Source organism: Megalops cyprinoides, chromosome 18 (assembly GCF_013368585.1).
Source record: "Megalops cyprinoides isolate fMegCyp1 chromosome 18, fMegCyp1.pri, whole genome shotgun sequence".
In the NCBI taxonomy this organism is placed as follows: domain Eukaryota; kingdom Metazoa; phylum Chordata; class Actinopteri; order Elopiformes; family Megalopidae; genus Megalops; species Megalops cyprinoides.
In genome coordinates this window covers 11900241-11914717 of record NC_050600.1, presented here as the reverse complement: position 1 = coordinate 11914717, position 14477 = coordinate 11900241, and the positions used below count along the sequence as shown (strand labels likewise).

General features: G+C 38.1%; 1 protein-coding gene across 6 annotated transcripts in view; it reads right to left on the bottom strand.

Moving 5' to 3' along the window:
• Positions 1 to 4010, bottom strand: part of LOC118792928 (adhesion G protein-coupled receptor L3-like) — a 190802-nt gene extending 186792 nt beyond the window's left edge. For all 6 annotated transcript variants that reach the window (XM_036550779.1, XM_036550780.1, XM_036550782.1 and 3 more), the window contains exon 1: positions 3479 to 4010. The gene's annotated coding sequence lies outside the window, so the exon portion shown is untranslated. The remainder of the gene's footprint in view (positions 1 to 3478) is intronic.
• Between the last annotated feature and the right edge of the window lie 10467 nt (positions 4011 to 14477).

Sequence of the window (14477 nt, the reverse complement as noted above, 5' to 3'; positions counted from 1 at the left end):
TTTTTCCCAAAACAACATATTATAATATTTTTTATCACAATAGAAATTCAATGACACCTTGTTTTAATGCAGTGAGTGAAAAATAAAAGGGGAAGCAGATCATCTGTGTTCATCAAACAGGTACAACAATGAGGAATACACTGTGCAACAGCGAAAGTTCATCACAGAGCCCTGCACACTGTGCAATAACGTCCCGACAAGCCTACTCCTCGCAGTCATGATGGTGGGTACACCGTGTGAAGCAGGCGCTGATATTGTATGATATCACCACTCGCGATTGCTTCTCTGACGTCATGGCAACCAAGCTGCAACTGTCTCTGAGATGGCTGTGACATTATTTCATACCAAGAAACCAGAAAAAGAAAAAGCAAAAAAGAAGACTTTGAACCCACTAGTGACTTGGGAGGGGTAGACAACAGGCTAACTAGCTATCATGGTATCCTTCATATATTCACTCACTCACCCACACACTCACAGGTGGATATATTTGTATGATGTCATCCTATCTCCCTGCCCATCTGGCTGGAAATGTCATATGTCATCATTAGTGTTAGCTTTTAGCTAGCTTGCTATTTAGTATTTATGTTCCAAAATGCTGAAGTACAACAGTCTTTTTGTCTCAAAGAGACAACTGTGCTCCTGCCACAATTGTATTAGTTTCTCCTCACTTTACTTGGTCCATGCTGATTGTTGTTTTGATCAGTATGTAAAGTTTCTATTGGGTAGTGACAGGGGTCTCTCAGTAGCGTTGCATGAGCAATAACAAAAAATTCTGGCATGCCAGACTTGTCTTCCACACATCAAAATGTGTTAGAGAGGATGTAGGCACAATTAACAGGACAGATCAACTTTGTCACACTGTATGCAAAGACCTCTGATCCTCACTTATGATGCAAAAATTTCGAAAAACGGTCAGACATGGGTGAATCATATCAAAACAGTTCTGCAATCATACAGTGTATTCCTGTAAGGCAATGATGAAATAACTCTCCTAGCGTTTTACTGGCACTGATCAGGAGTGTATGCTGAGGTCAGTGACAATCAAATTTGTCTTTTATGGTCCCATTTCTTGAAAAATACTGAAACACCTTGTGACTGTTTCAGAACAGTAAACAAAAAATGAAGAAGACATCTTACATTGAAAACAAAGTACAGGTTGACAACCAATTAGACAGATGTGTGTTCACTCTTCCTCAGGGGACAATGTCAGAAGCTCTCCTGTCTTACCTATTTCTGGTAGATTGCTGTGTATCTTTCAATAAACATTGTTAATACATTCAGAATTTTGTAGGGTATTCCTATAAATAAACATGGTGCCCACAAATGCAACCAAAATGTATATGCAGATGCCAAGAACACTATAATGACTGTTGAAAAATTGAATCACTCCAGAGTAATTATGTTAAATCAAATGATCAATAGCCAAATCTGAAATATATGGAAAAATTGGTTAAACATGACTGACTGGCCAAGAAGAAATGGCATTATATAGGTCAAATTGTGTATAGAAAATGTATATAGAAAAGATCTATAACCACTGCCTCAACAAAGCCCATCTACAATGAAAAAAAAATCCCAACCCCCAAAACCTTTCAGAGCCATATTAATACATGTGTCTGCACAGCTGTCCCAGGGTTGCTTGGATAAGGACTGCAAAGATATCAGCTACTACAGGAGTGTCTTCTAGCCCAACTGACCTGAACAGAAAATAAAACAACCTCCCACTGCTATGTGTTTTCAGGCAGAGAGATACAGATGCAGTGGAAAAAACAAACATCCTCTGCAAGGGTTAAACTGGTTTCAATGGTTGATGAAACTGAGCTATTCAAAACTAAACTTCTAGCAGACAGTGAGTTAAGACAGTGATTTTGCAATTACTAAAAAACCTCTAAAGATAAAAATGCTGATGCTTGCTATGTGAGATACAAATTCATAATATGATGAACTGCTTGTTTACTCTATCTGTGGTAAAATGTCCCACAAAGCATAACAGTAGTGCACTCCATATATTCCACCCATTAGAATTCGCTACTATGGGCCCTTCAAAGTCATACCGTGGAATTACAGCTTTGTGGCTCTGGCTGATTAAGGATAAACAAACTACTTGAGTTATTTGCACATGGATCATTTGAGTGAATGATTTGTAGATGATGCTAAATTCAACTTTGCAATAAATGTAACTAACAGAGCAAAGGGTTCAGTCAACTTTATCAAAAACTGTGCAGGTGACAACTGCACCAACAATAAACACGCCTTAATTCAAAAAGAAAAATCCTAAAACACCAAGCATTAAACACTGAGACTGCGAATGTCGACGAGACCAGAATGATGTGCAAAGAGACAAGTCTTGTGTACAAAGCAGTGATAAAATTAGACAAAAAGTTACACCACATAACATTCTCTAATTTGCCCTTCACACAAAAGGTTTTAGTGAACCCGACAGTGTTCTCTCTGATCATGCAAATTTCCCCGTCTACTACTGCGTCAGTTTTTCTTCTCTTGAACTAGACAGTATCAATGGAAGTACGTTCATTCACATCATGTATTTCGATATCTTCACGTTAAGATTTTTCTGGGAAGAGAAACTGGTCATAATAGCTTTCGACAGCACTATATTTTGGTATAACACTTAACACTGTTCTTCACTGTAATAACCGGACAAGAGTAAAACTACTAATTCCCCCACCAATAACCTCTGTATAACAATGAGCGCACACATAATTTAGTGAGCCCTGTGTAATACAAACGTTGTGGTAAAGCATGCCCACTGCGATAAGACTGTTTACTTACTAATTTATTCCTGTTCGTAACAGTGGCATTATAAATGTTTTGAAAGGCAGCTCTGTAATTCGTGAAAACGATTTGTTTTATGACATCATTACATTTAAAGGAATATTAAGTCTTCATTACGGAACACGTTTTCTCAGCATGACTATACATTCGCCAATTTCCACCTCCAAGCTCAAAACCAGCGTTGAAAATTGAGAGACTTCAGTGTCCACTAAAGCATCTCCACTATCGATTACTCTGCTATAACGCTCGTTTTTTGAGTCTCCTTAGGTTAGATTTGTAACTTACGGCTAACTGCAGACGTATGACACATTCAAACAATAAAAACAGGTCTTCTGAAGCTTCTTCGGAAATATGCCATTCACTCATGTGTTAAGCATTACTTGTTCGCAAATCGTCCACTATTATCAAAAAATGTTGAGAAACCCTTTTTTATTAATTTGCGAACAAAAGGCGCCCTTGTCATATGAGAAAGTATCTATATCTTGTCGAAGCCAAAGACTCCAAACGGCATAATTCTGTTTGACAAACGGCTGACAGATAATGTGTGCTATAGGTACACATTACATTAGAATGTCGTATTCACCTACATATGTAGAATACAGATGAATGTGGTGCACAAAATAGACAGCTGCGTGGAAAGATATGAAGGCAAACAATTCGTATTTTGAACACAGAACACCCTTACCGCGTCTCAGAAGCTGCTGATCAGCGTGCAGCAATGATCTCCTTCAAGTCCTGCCATTAGAAAGAACAAGAATGGAACTGTTCGTGTAATTGTCTTTTTTTTCCTTAGAATATCGTCCTTGTGCGGTTTATCACCTTACAAGAAGACCACTCTCGAAAGGAAAGATGATGCTCGAATTCAGATAAGCACTTCGACGAACTCTCCTTTCCTGGAAGATGATTTGTGGATCTGCAGTCAATATCTAATATCCGTCCATTAGAAATTAACGTAGGGAAAATGAGAGGCTCCTTATTTTGTATCCAGATCACTCTCCACCTTCAGTAGAAAGCCGCGTCCTCCTCCATGCAGCTCATTCACTAAATCAGATATTTCAGGCAAAAGGGAAGAAACAGTTGACCCAGGAAGGTATCCAGAGTTTTTACCCGTGTTTAAAAGCCCGCAGCAAACGGCTCTAGAAATTGTTTGCTTACAAAACAGAGCTCTATGAGAAAATGACAGACCAATTTCGAAGCACTGCGCGGCGAAATACTGTTTGAGATAGAGATAGGGGGTGAATGGCGAGAGAAAAGACTCGGAACCGGATTGTCTCTCACTGCACGGACTAGGGCTCCATCTAGCAGCAAACGTGAGGGAAATGTGCTTGCAACTTGTTACCTTTACCTGCATGATATTTTCACACGTCATTGGGCGAATAGTTGGTGTTACGGAAACGTAAGACAGCTTGTTCCTTGGTGAAGTTTCATCAAGTTCCGACATTAAAAACTCATGCCGAAATTAGCGGAACCGTGTGTGTAAAAGCATTGTTTGTAGACGAACCCCACTGCGTTCTAAATTCGTCGATGTTAGATAAATATTTAGCATGAGAAACTGAACACATGGCGATCTCATGTATCCCAACCCCTCTCAAGTGTTTATGAAGTGACACAGCAACACCAAATGAGGACACAGGACATATAAAAGGTTTGACAGATGACACCTTTTAACCGCCTCTTCCTCTTACAATGAGGACATTATATACAAATACAATGAAATGCTAAAAAGACTTCAATAAGGTGCGGTCTGCCCACCTATACCCATGCCCCTTTGTTGATGACAGCATTATTAAAATTTATATTTGCTGCTGTGGCCCCCATTATATAATTGCTCACAGGTAAGTTTCATTGATAAATGAACACATTTCTGTGGGGCACAAACTTCCAACAAATGATTGAATGATCAATATAAAAAAGCCAAACATCTGTTAAATAAAGGTCAGATCAAGGCTGTTGTTGTCTTTCCATTAGTTACCAGTTATGACTAGGAATAATAGTAGTTTGACAAGGTAGCATAGAAGTGACTTAAGTTATATGCATACAATAGAATGAATTCACACATTTCTGGCAGCATTGCCACTTAAAGGACAAAGACTTCAATATAGGTCCAAACATCTAAAGTCTTGCTCCAACAGGTTTTGCTGGTGTATTTGTATACCATAAGTAAATTAGGAGCAAATATTTGGAATGATATCTGCAAAACTATTTCCTCCTTCCAGGTTAAAAAACATTCCAGCAATTGCTGATTACAAATGAGGAGTTTTGAAACAGATTTACTCTGTTGAATAAGTTTAGTTTGGTCACAGAGTTGAGTCCAGATCCATTTCAAAGAAAGGATCTGGTGCCATACAAAATTTAATCCCTGAAAATTCTCACCATGAATTAAAAATAGAAATGTCCTGCTACTACTGCAGAGAAAGCAGATCTGTTCCTCAGGAGCTACAAGACAGCTACAGCTGTCTGTATCTTCTCAGGTCTCATCCAATTGCTGTAAACTTACAGTTTGGAAAGCAAATAATCTGTAATAAAACATAATTATCTACTTCAAAGTTGTGTACCAATAAAGCTGCAAAACCAGTCACCTAGGAGTACAGTTTACCATTCACGTTCCTCTACAATTGGATAAAAAAAAAAGCTCTGAAGTGACATTATGCAAGTATGGTAAATCATATTCAATATATTAGATTAAAATACTGCATGTTACAGTCAAAGTGAATTCTTAAAAAGACATCTGCTTTGAATTAAGATCCTCACTGAAACTTAATTCAATCATTCATTCCTCATTGGTACGGACAGCATATGTACACACAAGAAAGTCTTGCACGGTAAGCAGTCTGCCTACTACCCAAGTTGGAGACTTCCCAGAACACATGTACAAGCTCCTAGCCAGGCCACAGGAGGGACTGGTGATCATGGTTGATCATTCACATCTGAAATAATGGCTGACGACAAGTTTGAGGTTCCATTGAGCAAATCAGTTGGTCTAGAGTTTAAAAAAGCAGGACCTCTGTGGTTGTCTTCTCTGGAATTGTTGTGGTACCACATGCTAGCCCAGGGAAACAAGAATTTCAAAAGAAAAGTAACAAGGTAGTGTCATAATCTGTAGGAAGTTATTGAAATTTTAGGCCAGTTAATTTAACATGCCTTTGTGCAAAATAAGAGATTTCACCATTAAGGATAAGTGGTAGTCATTACTGAGGAGAAACATTTATAGGGGGTAGCCAACAAGAATTCTTCTATGGGAGCCCATGCTGGATCTATCTATTGATCATGTTTTTCAAGTGGTTTATACTTATCTGCACACAAAGACAGTGCCCTCCATATTTATACATACTCGTGACTAAACAGGAAGAAATAAATGCTATAAAAGAAAAAAAGTATTGATATTGGATCACATTTCCTGCTTAAAAACTAATGCACGGAGGAAAAAAATCAGATCACAAATAATACTTTTTATTGGACAAAACATAAGAGTTTTTTCCCCACTTGTAAGTAATCTTTTGGATAAAATCTACACCAACAGTTTTTTGCATTTTGGACATTCAACAGAAGCGTCTGAAACTATACAGAGGGATTAAAAGGCTTCCTGTTTCCTTAGGGTGTAAACACAGCATAAATTCATTAGTAGTATGCACTATCAAGGTCAGAGAGCTCTCCACATATTTCAAACAAATGGGCATTGATCCTCACAAATGGTGAGATGTTTATAAAATAATTCAGAAAGAATCTAACACTAGTCACTGCAGTATCCATTTTTAAGAAATGGCACAGTAGCAACCCTGCCAGGAAGAGGACACACTTGAATCTTGTGTTCACAAGCTGTGAGATCAGTGATCTGGGAGATAACAGTACAGCCAAAGTCAATGGTAGGAAATTTCCACAGCAAAGTGCCATCTTCCAGATGCAAAGAATCCAGAAGTACCATTCAAAATCACTTGTATGACTGTGGCATTCATGGTTGGACGTCAAGGAAGAGGCCTCTTTTTCAGCCAAACCACAACAAACAACCTGAATTTGGCAACCCACACCTGAATGACAGTTGGAAGCACTGTAAGTCTTTTTTTGTTTTGTTTTGTTTTGTTTTGTTTTCATTAGATGAGATACAAATCAATCTTTTTCGACCTGCTCATTAGGGTTATGTTTGATGTAAAAATAGATGAAGCTTACAGTACGCTGAGAAAAAAAATCGTGTTCCTGAAATATGGGTGGGTGGTTTATTATGCTTTGGAGATTGAAAGTCCTATGCCTCCTGGCTTACTCTGGCACATTTTTGTTAACATGAAAAGTGAAATGTAGATTAATACGTTCTGTCCCTGTTAAATAAATTGATTAAATAAATGAATAAATAAATTGGAGGGGGTGATGAACTCCAGCAAGTACCAGAATATTTGAACCAAAAGGTTGCTTCCCGCTGCCAAAAACTCAAGCTTGGCCAAAAATGGCCACTATAGCATAACAACAACTCAAAGCATTCATCCAAATCTACAAAGAAATGGTAAATCAGACACAAAATCATCGTTTGCAACTGGTTATCTCAGTATCTGGACCAAAATCCAATCTAACGTTTGTGGTTCAAACTAATGAAATTGACCTGAATAACCCAGAGCAAATCTGCCTGGATGACAGGTCAAAAACCACTCTTCAGAGGAACCAAAACTTCCTCAAATACTACAGAAAGCATCTCGAACAGATAGATTGATAGAAAAGGACATGGTGATGCAGGGACAGGAGAGATTCACTCCTAATTGTATGCAGACAAACATAAAACCAGCAGAGTGATCTATTCTTGTAATTATATTTCCTTATGTTCCTGTGAATTAGTATTGCCTTCAGAGACTCAACGCAAAAAAAAAAAAAAGTTTTGTTTTTTATGATTATATATTTACAAAGACTATGTTATTTGATTATTTTATGCTTGGATTTCATTTTTAGGCAATGGCTCCAAAATCTGTCTGTGTTATTCATAAATGACATTTTATAAAGTTATTTGCAGCAGAGCTGAGGATGTTACTTGCAGAAAACAATGAGAGAAGGGAATCTTCAATTCATCATACTGCTTGGAACACCAGTGAAGGCAAGAAAAAAACAATAAGACACAAATCTTTAATTTGCTTTGGCTTTTAGTCACAAAATGCTACTTTTCTTAAAAGAACAATAGCACTTCACCAGAATGTGGTCCAGCAGAATTACAAATAGCCACACTTTCAAATCTCATGCATTGTACAGTGGTGAAACTTCATCCATAACCCCTTATGTGCATTTAATTTTCTTAATAAAAGTTACTTTACCTTGATTACAGTGCATAACCATTCATTGTTTATAGCATACATTTAATTGATCTTCTTTGAAGATGGACTACAATTTTCATGTTCTTTCCTCAGAAAGGTAGCATAACTTCAACATTATCTGCATGCTTCGCGTAATGTTAAAAATGTTTGTATTTTTATTTTTTTGATATCATGAAGATACCATACCCATATATTGTTTGAACCATGTGGGATGCTCTACAGATATGTCAAGGTTTGCCTATGACACCAGTCATTTTTGATCTGAGGTCATCCATTGCAAATTGTGTTCCTCTGTATTTGACATGGGAATATTAACTCTAGCTGCTACAAACTGTTGTATTACACAAGTGAGGCGCTAAATTCATCTTGAAGAAAGGACATAAATAAATGGCACAGTTCGAAAGCTGCCTCTCTTGAGCCAAATTGGTGATTTCCTTATCCAGATATCCCTGCATTTTCCTTATGTGGGAGGAGAGGGACATCTGACACAAAGGTGTGGTAATACTGTTTTTATGTCAGTGTAATGCAGCAATTTACATATGACAGCCAGCAGCAAGCACACAGCAGGAGTTTCTTAGGGTTCCCTGGTGCCCAGGGTGTCATCAGTTGCACTCACATGAACTTATATGCATTCGTAGTATCACAGAAGTGAGTCATTGGTGGTTAATTCCAATTCCATTCATATGCAGGTGAAATGGAATGCAAGCTGCAGGATGACAAGTGCATTCACTAATTATCCAGGGTCTCCAGCCTTTCAGGGACATGCCTTCCTTGGAATGGTGGCTGTTAGGGGATAATGGCCACTCATTGAAGTCATGGCTGATAACGCCATACATCATGTCTATGACCGCAATACAGCATACTTTCTACTGTAACCTAACTAGGGCTCACTCAGTGATGAAGGGAGTGCTTAAGCTGCATTTCAGATCTTTGGACGGGTCAGGCGGAACATTATATTACAGCCCTCAGTTAGTGGATTCTTTGTGTCATGAAACATTTTACACAATATTGCCATAAATAATGGATGTCACTTTGACCTCCCAGAGGATGCATTAGAGGACTGTAGGGAGCATGAGGCTCAGCTTGCATGTGCCAATGGCAGAACACCGTAGGACACAACAATGAGCATGAGACATGAGGGACCGGTTAGCTGCACAGCTCCTCCTCTCTTGTCTTACTCGCAGGTGGAAGGAGGCAGCCACAGTATGTTGGGGAGGCCAAATGGAGACGGTCATCAGCTGGGCAGTCCAGTCTGGAGAGAGTTGCCAAGGTGAGTGGTGACTTGGGGGAGTAAAGGTAGAATTTGACAGCTGATCTGATACCTTAGCCAGTCTCTCCACACTTTGGGACATGGTTCTTTGCAGGAGATATGTCTGACTGTCAATCATGTGAATCCAGTTGTTGAAGGTGTCATCTTTGCACCTTAGGGCCACCAGCTCTCTCTGCAGCTGGTAGAAACCAGCTTGCTGGAATGTCATCATTGCATGGCCAAATCCGATTCTGTCTGGCCCTTCTGACTCTTGGAGATAATGGTGGTGTTGTCATGGGTGATGGTGCCTTGGTGCTGGTGGTCTTCCTGGGTCACCCTCTACCTCTCCCTCTTCTGCAGGATCGGACCTGGGATTCTCGACTTATGCAGCTACAGTGGATGCATGCATGCACACACACATACACACACAAGCACAGAGATGTTTGTAACTTATATTTAATAAATGTCAACTTACAAAGATCTTAATCAGTTCCATCATTTCAGTGTTGCCAATGTAATTCTTTCATGCAATGGCTGTAATCCATGAATGTAGTATTTTATTTTTTACAGCCACTGCAGTGTTTTATGAATTGGGTGAATCTAAGCATATATTCATTATGCATATAGTCACACACATACACACACATTAACTGAAAGGCTAACCTCTATTCCCCAAATCCTTTCATGCGCTTTCTGGCTGCCAAATCCTCCAACAGCATGAATGTCTGGCTGGTGGATGGACCTCCTCTTGTTGCTCTTCCGTCTGGTCCGCTGTCTGCCAATTTTTGTTTGCCCCTTCAGCTGACATCACTGAAGCACTTTCTGCACATTGCAGTAGTTGTGTAAGGGACAGACAGAGGCATTCACATTGACTGCCTCCTCCTTCCATGCCATTTTCCTGGTGTTGAGGTAAGGTGGCCTGTTGCCAGTGCCATATATGACACTGTGCTGTGCGTGGACCTCTCTTACGAGCAACTCTGTTTCCTCTTTTGTGAACCCAGCTTGGTGAATCTACTGAAATGGTGTCTGGCCCATTTTGAAATTAGTGAATTGATCTGATTATCGGCAGATAAAAGAAAATGTATGAGCTCTGTTTATTGAATTAAGGTCACTGATTATCCATAGGGTCCTGTTGTCCTCAGATATTTTCAAATGAGACCACAAGTGTTTACTTTCAAAGAAGACAAAAATGTTTTACCTAAAAATAGAAAAGAAGCTTCATTCAATTACCAGTTTTTATTACAATAATTTCAGCCGTATTCATGGTGCCATATGACCGTGTTGCCGTTTAAGTGTTTAAGATTTATAGCTATAAATATTGCTCAGGATGTTTTGGATGAGGGCAGCTGCTATACAGCTATGAATAATGCAAAGGTGGAATGATGGACATGACGCTTTCAGTAATGGTGCAGCTGTCCTGTGGTAACATGCAACACCAGTGATGTAAGCAAGGAAGAAATGAGTAGCAACTGTTAATGTAAATGTTTGATTTTACATTACATTTTAACTCTTTTTAAAAATAGTAAAGCTCAGGCCATGGCACAATTTCACCCATGAAACAATGAAAACACTGCTTTCACCATGGTATATTGAAGAACTCATTCTCTCCAAACGTTCACATTGATATCTTGTACATTATGATTTTCAATAACAAGTGGCCCACAAAACAAATAGTCCTAGGTAGCATAATGCTAAAATACTATTCAGTGAAAATTAATGGGTATATTACAGTATTCAATTTGAATACAGGCAATGAGGAGAGTGCTTGGAGATGAGGCTTTTCAAGGGAATTATCTTCTTAACCATTCTGGGTTGGAAATATGAATGTAGATGTCAAAATTTAAATTGTTTGAAAAGTTAATTGTTGCAAATGTTTTGGAAAGCAGGAGGACAAGCACTGCAGAAATAGACATTATTGAACATAAAAAAATAATCAGGTAACTACCATGCAAGGTAACTAAAGTCTGAAGACACATGAATCTCTGCAGCATTTAAAACAGTTCATCCTTGTACAGACTGGAACCAGTATAGTATAGTAGGATAGTATTGATCTGATAAATACCAGTAACCTACAGGAATTGTTGAATAATTCAAATGCATTCAGAAAACTGCAAAGGAATCATGAATGCCTAGAGAGCCATATTCAGCTTTTGATAAATTTTTAATGGGAATATTGAATGAAATTTTCCTTTCTATTTTACATTTAAATAAAGAGGTTTGAAAATTAATTTTTTATGCTTTCAGATGGGTATTATAAGCAACAGTCAAACTGTGATTCTTTGGTTGTCTTATCTGTGCTTCTATCTTAGTCTTCCAATGCAAGCTATATTTGAAAGTGTGCATTATGAGTTAAAAATGTGTGAATCAATGCTGTCAAAGCAAGCTGGATGTTATGTTTGCAGTACCCAAAGTGATCTGGAGTGTCAGTGGTGAGCAGAAAATAAAGCCATACTTCATTATTATGCCACTATGTTCAGGAGCACCTGATTGACGGAATATTTGAAAACCATGTGAAAGAGATGTGGTACTTGTAATGCAACACTCAATACCTTGGAAATAATGATGCAATTATCTCAAAAGTACAAAATAACTTTATTTGAATAACTATGAATAAAGTTCTTGCTAAAATGGTGTTGACAATTTCTATTCAATTTCACTGAATATTTCTACCACAGCTCACAGATAAGCAACAATTCCCCCATATCACCATAGTCCCTGCAAAGAAACACTTTCTCTTCAAATTTGGTAAATATGTTAATATAATTTAAAACTTCAAATAGTCTGGACTAGGTGACAATTACAATGAAGTAGCCAAATATGGTAAGTAAGTAAGTATAATAAGTAATAAGTAATAAGTATTTCTTTGAGTTGCCAAAGACCTGAAGTAAAAACAACAGCAAATATGTAAAATGTGGACGTCCATGCCTCAAATCATTTAATAGATCATGCAGGCAAACAGAGATAGATTGAATAGCATGTGAATACTATCTGGATTTCCCCAGTGTTTATCCAGCCTTCCCATTTATCATGAGGCAAATCTGGCAATGCTGTCCGCACAGTTGACTGGAGGTAAGATAGATCTGGAAAGGAATCTTTAACTGTTAATTCCCCCTTGTACACAAAGGTGGAGAGACATTATAGATATTAGCATAATGCAAATGTAGGCATATTGATTTTGTGTCATATTGCTTCTTTCCTCTGACACTTTCAAAGACAAAGACAGGCAATGGCACATCAACAAACAATGTAAGTATTAAACAATGAGTCAGAGGATTCATTTATACTAGCTCGTTTTATGATGCACCTCAGCATGCCTTTGCTTTTTGTGGTTTTCATTATTTTCCAGCTCTGAGCATGGTCGTTCACATGGCCAGCCTGGACCAGAAAGAAGTGTTATTTGTTGTTGTTTTTGTGTCAATTTTTTGAATCAGCAATAAGGAAGTATCTTCACACACTGCCAAAAAACAATCAATACAAACAAAAATACTTTGCATTTTGTGTAATTGTGTTTCTGACAGAAACATTAGCTACAAAACAACACAGTGTAATGAATGAAGTTTTACTCACCGTGTAAGAATGCAAACAGCTTCTTAATAGCTGCAATCAGTGGAGGTGTTGATTAAGTCATCCATTATGTGTGCTGCTTGGTTTATAGATGGAAACCTGAACTGCAAATGCAAGGTGCTATTTCATTCTAAAAAGGGGCTGTGTGCATTCTCATGTGATTGGGGAATGGTCATTCATTAAAGTATTGGTGTACTACAGATAACAATTTATCTCATAGTACGCCCTCAGTTTCTTCAAATGAGCACATTTACACAAAGTTTCAAACAAAGTTACTGCTGAATGACACCTGAATGCTAAATACGTGACATTCCTTCCAACTTACCTAGAATTAAGTACCATTTGGATATGGCTGCAGTGATGAATAAAAACAAAGCAGCATAATTATTTATTTCTCATTCCATTTTCATGTTTTGATCATTTTCAAGTTAGCTTCCAAGCAGACAAATGTAAATGACGAAGACACAAAAAATTAAGTTTCCCAGCACAACACTGTGACATGATATTGGCATAAACAGTGTGAGGGACAGTCAACTTCTAGCACTACCAGAACAGATCTGGAGTCATGCTCTGAGCCAAAACAGTATGGGGTCAGGTATATCTTATTGCCTTAAGAATACTGAATTATTTAAGAAAGTTGGATAAGGTAGAGTTGAGTGAAGATAAGGATAGTAAGGCCTGTTGCACATCTCAGGTCTCTCATCTAAGCTCTAGCAGACCAGGATCATGCAAAATACAAGACATTATATTGTACTTCATGAGATTTACACCTTACTTAAGCATGAAATTCTTTGCTAATGCAATATAATTCCTCACTCCCTGAAATGGCATCATTATATACACAATGGCTCATGAGCTGCCAACTACCAGACATCTGTTAAGTGTCTAATTGTCACAATGAAACTTCTGTCTGGGAGTATATTTCTGTCTGATCAATGTCAACTTCTACCATTCATGTCATGTCTATACAATATGAACCTAAGCAGAAAAAAACCTAGATTACTTGCCAGAGGGGGATGGGCACCTCCTGCCTCCTTCCAACATCACAGATATCTGAAGTAACTTAGTAACTTATCTAGTGCTGTGGGAAGGCTGTAGCACTATCATATATGGTTCAAGCTGGTCTTCAGTAGTGTTTTTTTTTTTTCTTTTTTTTTACAGTCTTATTTGACCAGCTCAATGGCATTTTACAGATGTTCCATGATTATCGTTCATTCAGAGTAAATTAAGTCTCACAAGATGGGATCGGTTGGGGCTGGTTGGTACAGCAGTCTGTAATTGTGGTGGGTTTAAGCCCTGACATGTTCAGAAGAGTTAGACACAGTCTTCTTGTTAAATGGCATCATCATTTTAGATACAGTTTAAAATGTCATGTCAAAGATTGATAGGATAGATTTTTTCATTGAGGTGAAGTCTCTTGCAGTCTTAAAAGCTAGTAAATGTCACCTGCGTTCCACTGTGATAAATGGTGTCTGTTGTTTGCTATTTCAAACCAGAATCACCGTTTAATGAACACAAAGGGAGTGAGCTTCTGCAGGCAGGCAACTGATATATTTAACTTTGAGTAACAGGTCAGTGTCTTATCA